General features: G+C 37.9%; 2 long non-coding RNA genes across 3 annotated transcripts in view; both read left to right on the plus strand.

The window, feature by feature from the left end:
- The window catches only part of LOC118156653, a 43,195-nt gene extending 31,325 nt beyond the window's left edge, over positions 1–11,870 (plus strand). Inside the window, exons 2-3 of the long non-coding RNA XR_004746367.1 lie at positions 10,904–11,063; positions 11,360–11,870. This is a non-coding gene — a long non-coding RNA (uncharacterized LOC118156653). The remainder of the gene's footprint in view (positions 1–10,903; positions 11,064–11,359) is intronic.
- A 423-nt stretch (positions 11,871–12,293) lies between these two features.
- LOC118156652 lies at positions 12,294–14,199 on the plus strand. 2 transcript variants are annotated; one of them, XR_004746365.1, is made up of 2 exons: positions 12,294–12,458; positions 12,930–14,199. It is a non-coding gene; the product is annotated as an uncharacterized LOC118156652 (long non-coding RNA). The 2 variants fall into 2 exon arrangements; XR_004746366.1 differs by lacking the exon at positions 12,294–12,458 and adding an exon at positions 12,483–12,626.
- Positions 14,200–15,138: the final 939 nt, after the last annotated feature.

Consider the following 15,138-nt stretch of genomic DNA (forward strand, 5'->3'; position numbering starts at 1 on the left):
AACAAATCTAGCTACCTGGTGCTGTTAGTTCGGGCATTCATTGCTCTTAAATTCATGTTGTCATTGTCAGAGTCCAATACTCTCTGGCTAGGCTGTGTCAGAAAGTTTAATATAAAATTTTCTAATTTGAAGATATTTGAGGTTACATGGGATTTATGATTTAGCAGAGTGGTACAAAAAATACTGAAAAAACAGTACAGGTATAAGTTATGCATACCAAAATACAACAATTCTAGTACCATATGAGTACCAATGGTACTCAACCACCACATGAATGTGATTCCCATTGTTGCTCACTGTAGTGTCCTCACTGTCACAATACTGGGCATCCCCAGTAGCCAGGAAGGAATACATGGGCTGAAGGCAGCTCAAGCGTGTTCTCTGCAAAGTTCTTTTGCTAGTTGTTTAGTTTCTATACTCTACATTAGTCTGAGCCATTGTGGTGGTTTTACCGTGCTAGGCAGTTGAACACCACAACCGCTCTCTCACTCCCCCTCCTCAGATGAGGAGGGGAAGAAGTAAAGGAAAGAACAACTCACGGGTTGAGATAAGGATGATTTAATTAAAGAGGGGAAAAATATATATATATATATATATATAATTAAGGAAATATTATTAATTAAACAATTCAACTAAAGGGAAAAAAAGGGAAAGGGGAAGAGGGAGGGGGAAAGGGAATAACTAAACAAAACAAGTAAAGGCTATGTGGAAGTGCAGAGGAAAGAAATTACTCTCTACTTCCCACAAATGAGCGATGCTTGACCACGTTCTTGAAGCAGGGCCTCAACGCACGTAGCTGGTGTTCGGGAGGAGGACAGACGTTTTCGCAACGAGAGCCCACCCCTCCCCTCTTCTTCCTTTTTCCACCGTTTATTGCTGAGTGTGACATCATATGGTATGGAATATCCCTTTGGTTGGTTTAGGTCAGCTGCCCTGCTGATGTTTCTTTCTCACTTTTTTGCCCACCCCCTAGGAGGGTCAGAGAGAGTCCTGATGCTGTGCCAGCACTTCTCAGCAGCAGACACAACACCGGTGTGATCCCACTGCTGTTCTAGCTCCAAGTGCAGAGCGCAGCACTGTATGGGCTGCTGCAGGGAAAGTTAACATCCCAGCCAGACCCAGTACAGCCATATAGTTGCTCACACAGTGCTGGCCTCTCTAAGTCAAGGAGAAACATTTGCACCATTGTTTGACCCACCCAACTGACATAGCTGTCTTTCTAAAACAAAGGGGCACCTTCTGGTCGCCTTTGTATTGAGATAAAGTTGTTACATGCAGCTGCAATAGTCAGTCACACCCTTGGTAGGATAACCCAGGGTGCTTCATGGTCATACAGCCCAACATGGATCTGTTGGAGCGGGTCCAGAGGAGGCCACATAGATGATCAAGGGCCTGGAGCACCTCTCTTACAAAGACAGGCTGAGGGTGTTGGGGTTGCTCAGCCTGGGGAAGAGGTCTGTCTCAACCCAAACCATTCCATGGTTCTATGATCTCCACTGAGCCTTATTCCATTGTAGGGCATAGTCACAGGTATCATACACTGGCGTACTTCATGATTATAAGAACAGGACAAAGACGGTAATTACCTTAAGTTTGATAGCATTTAAAAAAAAAAAAAAATGGAAAAGAATGCAAGAGATATTATTTCATATACAACTACTTTAGCTTGAGGATATGTGTTTCAGAACCTGTTAGTCCACTACACATTTAAAAATAAATGTGTACCGAACAGTCCCTAAAATAATCAAAATGGAGGAAAAAAAAATCAAAACAAAACAAACAAAAAAAAGCAGGCATAATACAACATAAGGGAATACCTCACAAAACATTTTGAAGATAAGTTGAATTTCTAGTCAGAAAAGCCAGCTCTTTTTATCAAATTGTTTTTATCAACTGTAAAGAAACCTCTGGCAATGAACTTAGGGCTTCAATATCTCACTTTCCAATGAACCAGAAGAGAAATGTTAAGTGAAATGAATATCACCCTGGAAATATTATTTGTCTTCTCACGTTAAAGAATTATCAAGAAGTGAACTTATATCACTGGTCTGAAACAGCAACATAAGAAACTTCAGTTGTTATTTCACCAAGGAAGAAAAAATGTATTTCACTTGGTTTTAGTATGTGACAAGGAGCCTGAGTAGTTCATCTTGAAAATTAATGGATTATGGAATCACTTCAGAGGCCAAGGCAGTTCAATCATACATTAGAGCTGAGTGAAAGTCCAGACTGATGCAAAGCCTGATTGTAGACATTATGCTTTGCATATGTAGGGAATTAACTTTATTTTTGTGCACCTCTGGAGTTCTCAGATGAGCCAGAAAACAGGAAATAATCAAGAAACACACAGTTTCCAGTTTTCATAAATTGAACAGAAAAAGTTGATAACAACATGAATTTTAACATATATTACCTCACAAACCAAGTGAAGCATCTTCAGATTATAGGATCAGTACTAATCAGACAATTAGACTGGGTAGGAAGCTCTAAATCTCTGTTCCAGCCGCTCCCAAAGTTGGGATTCATGATCTCTCACCTGAACACTTCAATTGTACATGCATATTTTTAGCTAAATTGTGTAGTTACCACAGCTATGCAATAATGTATGGTAAGTGTTCTATTTCCCATGCATTTGTCATATTTATTTCATAACAAGTCATAAATTTTATTGTGTCATAGATGATGAGCAGATAAAGAAATACATACACAAAGGAAAAAGTACTTGTGACAAAGGAAAATGCTGAGTGCTATAGCCGGAACAGAGCAGTGCTGGACACCAGCACAGACTGGGGGATGAAGGTTTTCTTTACCCTGAGGGTGGCCAGACACCATAACAGGCTTCCTAGCAAGGTGCTGGGTGCCCGGAGCCTGTCTGTGCCCAAGAAATGTTTGGACAATGCCCTCAATACCGTGCTTTGACTTCTGGTCAGCCCTGAACTGGTCAGGCAGTTGGACTGGATGATCTCTGAAGGTCCCTTCTAATAGAAATGTCCAGTTCAGTTCAGTTCTGTTCTGTTCTATTCTGTTCTATTCTATTCTATTCTATTCTATTCTATTCTATTCTATTCTATTCTATTCTACTGCTCAACTTTTTGTCTCTGTGCTGACAGAGCCACCAAAGATCAATGTGTTACAGCTCAGTAAGTTGCCTCAGCCTCTCAGCCCCCCTCTCAGCTTTAGAAATTAAAATAAAACATACAATGGGACTGTTGCTACTCAAGCCAAAACACTCTTTGGTGTTTTGGCTTGGGTAGTTCTGCTACCTTTAAAACTATTTGGATTGAATCCTTTAATATCATCTAACTGAAAAAGCACTTAGATAATACCCCTCAAATTAAACTAAATACTTAGGAGTAAATGAATCACAGCCTATCATAGATGCAAAGTAGTGAGGAAAAAATGGCTTGGATAAAAGCATGCTAAGAAAAAATCTTTAAATGTTAAGTACATCAGAACCTCCCAATAATAAAATATGTTTGGATCAATATTCCTAGAAAACAACTTGTAATAGATGTTAGGAGAAGCTATTGAACTGGTAAGAAAACACACAAATCAAACCCTTCTAAGTTCCTTCAGTGACAGTGTTCTGAACGTGTAATTAATTTCAATACATGTGTAATTTTTATCACCAGTCTGAAGAGGGAGATATAATCTGTTTCCATTTATTGCTAAGACTGTGAATACTGTCCATCAGCCTATAAAATATCTTGGTATTGATCACTGAAACAAAACTGCATTAAACAATTTATGCTTTACATTACTGCATATCATGATTTGAATCATTAAAAATGATCATTCATGTGAATGATTTAATTTTTTTCTTATGATGTCATTAAGATCCATCCAGTCAGTCCAGCATGCATTAAAGTCCACAAAACAGCTTTCATTGGGATCAATGAGCTCTGAATTAAGTCTTGTAATAGTTCATCAGATAAAGGCTCAGAGAAGTTCCCTGAACCTTTATGAACCTTCATGAAAGCAGTTTCTCCGAATGCTGTGAATTTCCTCCAAAGATGCCTATCTTTAAAGGTAGTTGCACATAAACTATGCAGACTAATTTCTCACTCCACTGGCCTCATCGGAAAGATGTGACATTTGCTACAGAAGAACAAAGGGATATGTAAACCTGAATCAGAAATTTACTTATTATCTGTGTAAGATAATGATATCATATATGCACCTGGTGTCATATATTTTAGTAAAACATTTAGAATTGAAGACAAGAAAACCATCACACCTGATTAACTTTCTTAAATTTTCACATACAGGTTTTCTTTTGAATGCATCTCAGGTCTAGGTAAGCATTCAAAACTGAAGTTTTTGTGGTCTGCTAGGACAGAGGAGAGATCACTTAGCAAACACAATAACCAAAGAACAGCTGGCCATCCCCAAGACCCTTTAGAGGACATATACAAAGGTGACATACACAACCCATGGGCACCAGATCAGTAGCTACTTTACTTCTGTGGAACAGACGGATCCTATCTACAGTCTTCTTTGATGAGAAAAGAAAGGAAAATTAGGTCACTTTTATAGAGGAGATTGTGGGAAAGGTAGGATAAATCTGACAAAGTCACAGGAGAGATTGAGTTACACTTATCTAATGCCATATGAGGCCCTATTGAGGCCTATCATACATGGATTTAATATGCTTTAATTTAACACAGAGGCTGCGTTTAGCTAAGTGCAGGGCCTGTAGAGACACCTAAATCTCTCCTAATTCAGTTCTTGTGAAAAAAAAAGTGAAATCCATGGAGTAATGGACAGAACCATAAGACACATATTTCTTCCATGTGTATTGAAATGCTTGACATTAAGCAGACTAATACTGCTTAATCAGCAGTCATAAAAAGCTGGGGTGGACTTTTAAAATGGAAAGCTTCTTACATGCATTTTCAACCTCTGTGGCTTGAACCTGGCTTGTAGGGCTTTCCAAATACCAGCCTTCTAATTCATGAAACAACCTTTTTATGAAGTTCTTTTGAATAAATGATTGGCCTGCCAATAACATATATTCATCACAAGCCTTCTCTCTATAGCCTACAAATGTGTCCAATTATTTCACTTAATTAACTGGCACAGCATAACAATTTCAATCTCTTTGTACAGTATGTTCTCTCTTCTTCCAAAGGTCAAGATTAAGCAGGACAGATGTCTGAGAAATGATCCTTCGCTGTTTTTAGCCCATCTGGCAGCTGTTTATGAGAATCATTGTAAGGCTTTTAATTATTCCTTTTTAAATTATGCAAACTAAAATAAATTTGCTAACGATAATTTTGCTAACAGTTAACCTTTAAAAACTTCCCTTTAGCCAAGAACCAACAGTTCACTGGAATGACCTTACATCAAAATGATTATAATTGCTTTAATTTTGTACTCATATTTCACAGGAAATGGCACATTGGTGACTTCTTCCATAAAGACTTGATACAGACAATAGTACTGATGAAGTGATAAAATTATAAGTATCAAATCCTAAATCATAAGACATTTACCTACATTAAAAACAAATAATAATAATAATAATAATAATAAAAAATAAATAAATAAATAAATAAATAAATAAATAAATAAATAAAAGAACCGGGCTCTACAGAGCTCTTCCCTCTTCAGAATGTATTCTGAAGTATTCTTCTAAACAGTATTCTTCTAAACATGAAGGTAGCTGAAGAGGTTTGAACACATCCTCAAAAGTATTTTGAATCTCCCTTGTGGCTTATTACCATATTTTTGGTCCACCAGGAGTGCAGAAATGTGATTTTTCTCTTGGTGTATCTATCCCTGCTAAAATAACAATCAACTGCACCAGGGTCATGAGACTGGATTTAAAGTGTGGCTATCTCCTCGTGTTTCTTTGCTTAACTTTCAAGTTTTTCCCATACTGATTATAAAAGGATTCAAGTGTTCTAACATGTCTATAGCAGACTTCAAAGATTTCTTCTGGGCTAGTCTATATCATCTGCAGATGCCCCTGTGCTAGTCTGTGAAACATTTTAGTTTGAGTAAAGAGGCCCACTTATTTAGAGAGAGATATAGAGGCTGAAGTGGTTTCTTTCAAGTACATAAATGATAATGAAACTACAATGAATGCCATGCATTCTTCTTTCCATACACACTGCGAAAATGTCTTGTAATAATTTAACTCCCTTGATAACTGTCCTTTCCAAGTTAACTCATTAATCTCATCTGATATTTTCCCATTCTTGAAAAAAATGTAAGGAAAGCAGAAATTAACAGACTCAGAATTGGATTTCTTGAATGCAGTTAGTACGTTGCTTCACATTCTGTATGCATATAAAAATAAACAAAGATATAAATTTTGAATCTATGTTTGGAATAAACTATTAGGTCAGTATAGAATATGAAAGAATGAATATTTTAAATGGACACCTTATCACAGGTAAAGAGATTGCATTGAACAGGTTCAATTCCTAGGGCCTTTGATACAATCAAAGGAATAAATTAAATATACCCTTTAAGATGAAAACAACATTTTGACTGCACTTTGGTATTTGGCTGCCAAAACACAGGGAACTTAAATTTGTGATCTTGAGTTCCAGGGCTGGGCTGTGAATTGAAATTGTTCCTAAAATTATGACTGTTTTCTTTTGACGAGCTTGTTCTGATCTCCTTTAAATTATCCCTGAAATATCTAAGATTATTTATAGTGTTCTGTTTGATGCTAAGGAATCTCCATTGCATTAATCATTTGCAATAGAAATACTTAAAAAAAAAAAAAAAAAAAAAAAAAAAAAAAAAAAAAAAAAAAAAAACAGCTGACATATCAGAGGATGTGAACATAACCCTAACCTTCATTTTACTCTTTTGGTGGTGAACCCGGAATGAATTCCCAATGTATCTTAGCTTGGGACCAGAAATGTGCACTACTTCCTTGGTGATTCTGGGTCCAATTCCAGGCTAGACCATGCCAGTAAAACCATACAATGCCATGACAAAAAGCAGAAATAGAGCTTTTGCTTTTGATGTGGATCATAAATTACCTCTATTTTTTGATTTAAAGAACACAGAAGGAAAAAATAATAAAATAAAATAAAATAACAAAACAAAACAAAAATAAAATAAAAAACTAATCATTTTTATAGTTTTCGTACTTGGCAGTCAACCATAGCACTGAATTAACAGGACTATCACAGATTAAATTCTAATGAGACTGAAGTAGGCAGACTCATTTAAGAAGTCACGCTCTCAGAAAAGCCAATATGAGTTCTGTAAGGAACCAAAGTGATCTGACTGGTTGAACAGCATGCAGACAAGTAATTCAAATATAAATAATATATGGACTCTTAATTCTGCAGTTCTGTTTTGTTTACAGTGTCAGTGTGTGGCAGTATACTGCCTGGATAGAACCTACATGAATTTAGGAGTTAACATTGATAGTATTATATCTAATAGAAATATTCTAGCATGTACTCCTTGACCTCATTTCCAGCTCACTGCATAGGTTATTCTTAGCACCTCAGAAGAGATAAACATGGAAAAATATATGTACTGATTTCTCTACCAGTGCCTATCAGCCTGTTAACAAGAGGGCTTAATGAACAATTTTGAGAAATTAGAAGGTAATACTGCAAGTGACCTGAAGGATATGGGAACCTTCTGATGCAAAAGATAGAAGCAATGGGATGGCACGGAAATTATCACGATCACAGCAGTAAAGATGTCCCATGAGCAAATGGAAGCTCTTAACTGAGACTTTGCCTCATTAGTCACCCCAGAGTCAACATTACTACATGGAAATGTAGTCTTTTTCTGTAGAATAATAGTCTTTCCTGACATTCCAAAAATGTCTGTGAAAAGAAAGACATTAAAAAGTCTTGTAAACTGTAACACATCTAATGTGGATATGTCATAGGAAGAAAAGAATAAAGAAAAGAAAAGAGAAAGAGAGAATACCCAACTGTGTTTATTTGGTCCTTTCTGTATCTTGCAGGGCATTACAATGGAACAGACTGTGCACACGGTATTTCACAAAGTGTCTTCAGTGACTGAAAACCAGCACCCTTCACACAGCCAAACACGTGCAAATAAGCACAGCAAAATAAAGAAGGCTCTCAGGGCCCTGAGTGATGACTTTGATGTGTTTTGAATTTTGAAAGAAGTGTTTGTTCAGAGAAAGATGAAGGCTGGACAGACGTAATGCAGCTGTGAATTTCCAGGGAGACTTGATGCCTTGCAGTTGTAGGCTGGAGAGGAGAACAAGGTGGTGCCACAGCAATCAAGATTAAAGGTCTTAGAGCTGTTTAGTTTGGCTAGGTTTCATTGCCAACATGAATGAATACTGCTATTTATTTTAACAGTTCTAGCTGTGCTCTGTTTATGGCTGTAAGATTTTACTCACATTATTTCCTCTCTTCCCTTCAACTCTCCTTCCCATCCTCCTATTTTACTTACTTCAGTTCCATTTAACAGCTCACAGTATTTTCTCCGTTTATCCTCATTTCCTCAGTGTTACCTGTGCCACTTTCTGTCACAGCAGAATCTCTAAGTCAATAAAGTGATCTCACACATGAGGTCAAATTATAGCAGCCAGCTCAAAAAGCATTCAAGCCAGGGGTTATTGAATGAAACCCTTTTTCAACTCATGAATAAAATATTCTGGCAGATTTTTTCATAGTTTAGTGAGATATCATTTTAAAATCACTTGAGAAAGAAATTCAGGACAGATAGCTATATTATACGGGAGCTTTGTTGCTCTGGAGTTGAAAGTTCAGCATCAGAGTCAGTTTCTACTCTACTGTGTTGTGGCAACATCATCAAAATCAATGCAATTTCATCCCTAATTGTAAAAGGTTAATTGGGTTACCAAGAAAGGCCATTCCTTTTTAAGTATGGATTATTGCTCACAACTTCAAGTTTTATACCGGAAAGATGAACCATTGGAGATAGACAGTATGTAGCTATGGCAACAGCTAATTTTGGTGACCTGTTACACAAAGCAAAGAACAAATTAAAAGAAAATTATCAAAGATGCAGTGAAAGCTAATAATTAAAAGAACTCCCAGATGGAAACACATTCACATGAACTTTATACTGAACACCTGCATGTAATGTTCCTTTTACCGTGTTTTTTTTTTTTTTTTTTTTTTTTTTTTAATGGAAAATTTAGTAAGGAAGAAATAGTGATGCGTTTTCATATCAAATATTACTTCTGTCTATCCAACTGAATTTTTGAAATTCATGCTTTTCATGCTTTTTTGTCTTCAGTTCTCCCCATAACAGGAACTGACTTTATCTAGGCCTAGATAACTTCTTGCACAAGGTTTTAGTATGTGTAGGTGATGTCTTTAGCAACAGTGTAGAGAAGGTTTATTACACTGAAAGAGTATAGTAGGTGAATAAAGCATAGTTAGCTCAATTTGTGAACTTGCATATGTGTGCAGGAAGATCTTTAAAGACATATAAAGCAAGAAAGTTAATTTCTAGTTCATTATTATTTTTCCTCTGCCTGTAATGACATAATCCTCTACTTAAATCATTGGATTTTTCCAACACTGGAAAATTATTCTTAACTTCAGTGATAGTAATCTTAATTTTAATAATAGTGCAACAATGTAATGATGTACTAACAATATTAACTAATGTCAATAATGTACTAACAGTATAGTACATTGCTAGCAGTAACTCTATGTACAACAGTGTGATAACCAAATGCTGATAGAGGTACAGCTTTAGCATTTTGACCACATAGTCGTTAAACGGTGGAAATTAGAGCAACAACAGAGGAGACCTGCCTCTTTTCTGGATAGCCCTGTGCTGCTGCTCCCAGTGCATGTGGCACAGCTCTTCACCTTCTCAGTCTTCACATTCTCATCCCAGAACTGTCTGATTCCCTCTTCTAAGTCCTAAGACTGTCCTAAGAGAAGGACAGACTCTCTAGTGACTTAATTGTTCAAGTGGCTCAATTGTTCTAGTGACTCAGTTGTTAATAATTCCCACCTGAATCTTCCCCTGTTTGTGCTCCTTCCTTAAGACAGAAGGCAGATCACAGGAGGCACAGAGTCTGCTTGGAGAGATCTGTGCCACCTGCCTTCATCGGCCCTTTCAGAATTGTCATTTGTAGTGAAGACAGAGATTGTTTACCTGCAATATGCATGAGAGACACAGTTTCAAGAATAGCAGGTTCTGCCTCAGAGTGCTCTTCTGAGTGCTCTTCTGACCCAATTTCCACAGTTGGGCGGCTGGCGCGGAGAACTCAGAGCCTTGTCTCCTCTCCATGCACGGCCCTGGCAGGGAATAAAATCTCCCTAAACTTTTTATGAATTATTATTATGAACTTTTTCACTTCGTGACTGCCGTCACTGTAACACAGGGTCATCATCTGCTGCAGTTAATTATTCAAACCAAATTTGCACGTCTGTACAGGGTTATGTGGTTTGGCTTCAGTCAAATTGATAAAGACCAGCTGAAGATGGAAAATACATTTGCACTAAAAAGGTTCTCCTGATTTGGAATTAAGCAGTCTCTTGCCCCATGATAGAATAACACTCCTTCAGTTAAGGAAAGATAACATAATTTAATGTTATTTTTTGCCATGTATAATGCATGATCTGTCAACACTTATGGCATATTTTTACTGTAGTTTTCTTTTGTAGAATTGTCACACAGAGAACTCAAAAAGAAGCCTAGGAGAGACAAGGGCGAAGGCTTTTCAGTAAAATAATCTGTTAATAAATTAAATTTCCCAAAGGTGGTTATTAAATTAACTCAGCCTTGATGACCTTTGGACAATGCTGGAAGACTTTTTTTTTTTTTTTTTTTTCTTAATAAACCTTTGCACCATTACCAAAGCAGTGCTCATAAAGCAAATGAATTCCTACTGGTACAACTTTCTTTAACTTGAGATAAAGTTTTTTGTTTTGTTTTGTTTTGTTTTTTCTCTCAGGTTCTCTGAGGACTTTGCCACTGTTAACCTGCTTTATGTAGATTTTTCTTGGACTCAGTGATGGGAAATCTTTACTAAACAGAGAAAGAAGTGGGAGGAGGAGGAGGCCAGATGGGAGATTGCCAGTTGGACCAGAGCACAAAAAGCAAGAAAAAGCAAGGTAAGAACACCTAAGAAATAACAATTTGAAGGAAAACATTAGACCTTTCAAACAGATACCAGATTCCCTGGTGAAATATTATCCTGAGACCAACTCTATTCTGAGCAAAAAAGATGCATGATTGAGTGGGTTTCAGAAGGCCCAGGTAAGTGCATGGAGTTCACATTAACTGAAGGAAGAGATGTATTTTGTATAGATTATTTAACTTTCTTAGATTTTTTATTCTTTATTTTTTCTTTATTTATTATATTTTTGTACAAGAAATTTTGCTTTCCCATCTTATAAATTTTACACAGGTGCTGTCCTGATGACCGTGAGGTCTTTTCATCACCAGTTGTTCCCTCCAAATAAAGGAAAATAGTCTTAAAGACATTTTTTTTGTTTGTTTTTTTTCATCATTGGGTTAGCAATTTGTGACTGACTGCTGCAACATGTGGCTGGTGCCCTTTGTTGAAGACTAGCTGATTGTTGGGGGCATTATATTCTTGTAAACAGTTTTCAGCTGCCTGTTCCATGAACCAGCCGCCTTCCCCTGATGATTAATTGAGCCATTATTCCTGCTAAGTGCTGCTGCTGTTTTGTCATTCCTGAATAAGACACGTTCTCTGTTCTCGTGTTTGCAGTGGTTTTGGTCGTGTGCCAACTTTTTGAAGAGGGTTTGATCTGCGATTCGAAATACTTGGCGTTTCCTAAGTAATTGGATGATTTTTGAGACTCAGGCTGTGCAGAGCTTTCAATTTTCAGATATTTTATATTTTCCAAGGATTACATTACAGGCTATAGTGCTGACATGTTTTCAGGAGCAAACAAGGCGGGTGAAGTTGGTGAGAAACCGTGTTTGTGAGAAAGCAGATTGGGAAAAGGAAAAAGTAGTAAAACTGCACTCCTAGGGCATTGCTCTTAGTTTGCTTGCAATGGTTGACAGGTCTGAAGTGCAAACACTTCCTGAATTCTGTTAAATATAGGCATTTTCTGTGCTTAAAATTTTTAAGGGAAGAAAATACAAGACTTGTATTTTGTTCTGTCTTCCACTCTGGCTTCAGTGCAACGAAGCAAGGCCAGGGGAAGTTTTTGTGAGTTTTGTTGAGGTTTGTTTTGTTGTGCTCTATTGGCCTTTTTGGCAATTTCTGTTTTAAAAGTGTTAGTGGTGTTTGATCCTTTTTGCAGCTGAGCAGGTAGGAAATAAGAAGTTACTATCTCCAGTTAGCTGCAGTCATGCCTTCCAGGTCAGAAAAGGTCCCCGAATAGCTTTTTGTCTTTGCCAAGGACAACTCGAAATCAGCACAACCATGTCGTATGTAATGCACAGACAGGAACAAACTCAGACTGTCCTCCTCGTCAAGTTTAAAGGGAAGCAAGGTCTTGTTTACCGACAGGAACGGCTGGCGGGGCAAGGTTAATTATCACCTCTTCCAGGCCTTACCTTTCTGCCTGCACTCTGTCAAACTTCTGCAGAACAGAACAGAAGTCATGCCACTGTATTACCCCCTCTAAGCCTGCAAATTTGACACCACGTAGACGCTGTGCAGGCTTCGGTATGAACTGTACTGGCTTCCCCCAGAGGTGAGCCCAGCGTGCAATGATTATGATCTTACATTTTCAACTACTCACAGAAATGTCTAATCTCCCATATTTTATCCAACCTCAGAGAAAATAAATTCTAAAATCTTTGTGCTAAGGTAAAATTCACAGGGTTTTCAATAGGGTGTTTGTGTTCTCTGTTACTCTACAGCTGAATAACATATAACTACATTACTCAGTGTTTAGAAAAATAGAGAGCAAATTGTAGTATTCCAGTGTTTCTGATGTGATTAAAATTCCTGGTTGCAATCAAGCCTTATGTGGATTTTATCTCTTTTTCCCAAGGAATATGATGAGTCTGGGGACCCATCTTCACAGAGCCAACTGAAGGATCAAGGCTTACCTGTCTGGGAAGCTGGGGGTAACTAAATCATTGCCATAGTTTCGCTCACCTGCTCACCGAATGTTACGTATCCAAGTCAAAACATAACCAGAAATCAAGGGAAAAGGGAGATCAGCTGGTCAGAGAGAACATCAGAGACGACATCCCTACTGCATTTACATCAGGTCATATAATAATTTTCTGATAACCCACACAGCTTCATTCTTCCATGAAATATGCTGTTCAAATCAAAGTAAAAACTTAGTGTCTATGTGCATTTGCAGTACAGAAAAGGTAGTTTATGCAAGGTATTAATTCAGTATTATGACAGAATTACTGCAATTTGTGTGAATGTTGTTTTGATAAGCACAGAAGACACGCATCCAAAGGAGACTACCACAGCAGCATTTCATGAGCTAGCAAAGTGACATAAAATAAACATGCAAAATGGTCTCGTGTCATCTTAGGAGCCAGTTAATGTACTGTCATTAACAACACCAGAAAAAAAAAAAAAAAAAAAAAAGGTGTGCTTAATACCTCGATGCCTCACTTTAATTACCTTTGAAATTTGATGGGGTTGTATAATTTAAAATTCATTCAGGTGCCATTTAGACTGGAGGGAAAAAAACAGTTTTTATTTATAATTAGAAATTTATGAGCTGGCTATAAATCCGCCACTTAAACTAAAGCATTTATGGAAACGCTTTTCCAACTGGTTTGCTCCCAAACCAGTTGGAACTGATGGTCACCTCTCCATCACCTGCCAGAGGTGGCTAGCTCTTTGCCTTAAAATCCCTGCTGGCAGCAAGCACCAGGACAGTCTGAGAGGGGGAAGATTTCCACGCTATAATCAAGCACACTGAAACCTGGAAGTGGCAAACCCTTAAAGCAGTAAGGTAGCATAAGAAAGACTGGCAGGAAGATGCAGTGGAAATGATGCAGAAAACAAGAAAATCATGTTGTAAGAGAAATAATAATTGAAGGAGGCAAGAGGCACGGCGCAACAACCTGGCAGGTCTGGATCTGTGTTGGCAGGAAGGTGTCAGAAGGCAAAACTGATGGAGAGATGTTGCAAGAGTAGGGGCAGTGAAGTGGTTATTGCTGATCAGCCCATGTAAACAGTTTCCTTCCAGCACGTAGCTAAATTACAAATGTTCCTGGGGTTATAAAGAAACAAAACCCAAACTCTGCAAGTTCCCAAATAATTCAAAACAATAAGGAAAACAAAAATGACACAAACAAAATGTTAGAGCAGGTATTAAAGATTTTACATTTATCTCCTTTAAAAGCAGAGTACACCCATGCGAGACACTTGATTGCAGGGTAGAAATATTTGCAAGTTAATAGTGAAAAGGGTGAATATTTACCATCTCTGGTGTCAGCCAAGCCTTGGAGCTTGCTGTGAGAAAAAAAAAGCCTGGAGTTAAAGGCTTGTTGTTAGCTTGAGAAGCATGTTTCTGTCTGAAAACCTAGCCATTACTGTTGACCATGCTCTCCTTTTATGAAGCAATGCTTTTTGCAGCCCTGTAGCCCAGGAAATGCAGCACAGCTATTGCTAGCAACGTAATAATAAATTACTGCACTTATGCTGTGTTTCTGTTTTGCCCATAACAAATATTATGAGCACTGATAATAGGGTAAAAGATATTTACTTGATTTTTTTTTATTTTATTTTTATCAGACCATAGTAGTGATTACTGCATGAAAAAGTGGAAGTTCTTAAACTACTCTCAAGTAATAGTTTGCATCACTTCAGTTGGACATCAGAGATTAAGGCAAAGCAGCAGCAATTCAGCCAAGGATTTGAATACATGCACTCAGCATCTCATCTGGACTTAGAAATTACATAGATAAGACAGTAGAGGCAATGTTGCAGGGAATTGGCCCTAGTAGTGCTAAGAAATGTGTAGGGAAACTGACTTTGGAAAGCAGGCCCTGAGCTGGGACAAATCAGCCCCAGCCGTGCCAGGATGCACTTAGGGGAGTGTGGTCCTGTCACAGCACCATGGGTCCCATCTGGCAGCTTCAATGTGCTTCTGCTTCCACGTCCCTGTATGAAGCTGACGCTTGTTTGCAAACCCTGCAAATCCCCAGAGAGGGTGGGATGTCTGGGCAGCCACGCAGCGGGCAGCCCAGCTGTAATCACGAGTTCGCTGTGGATTTGCTGATTCG

The sequence above is a fragment of the Oxyura jamaicensis genome, chromosome Z, assembly GCF_011077185.1.
Source record: "Oxyura jamaicensis isolate SHBP4307 breed ruddy duck chromosome Z, BPBGC_Ojam_1.0, whole genome shotgun sequence".
Classification (NCBI taxonomy): Eukaryota; Metazoa; Chordata; class Aves; order Anseriformes; family Anatidae; genus Oxyura; species Oxyura jamaicensis.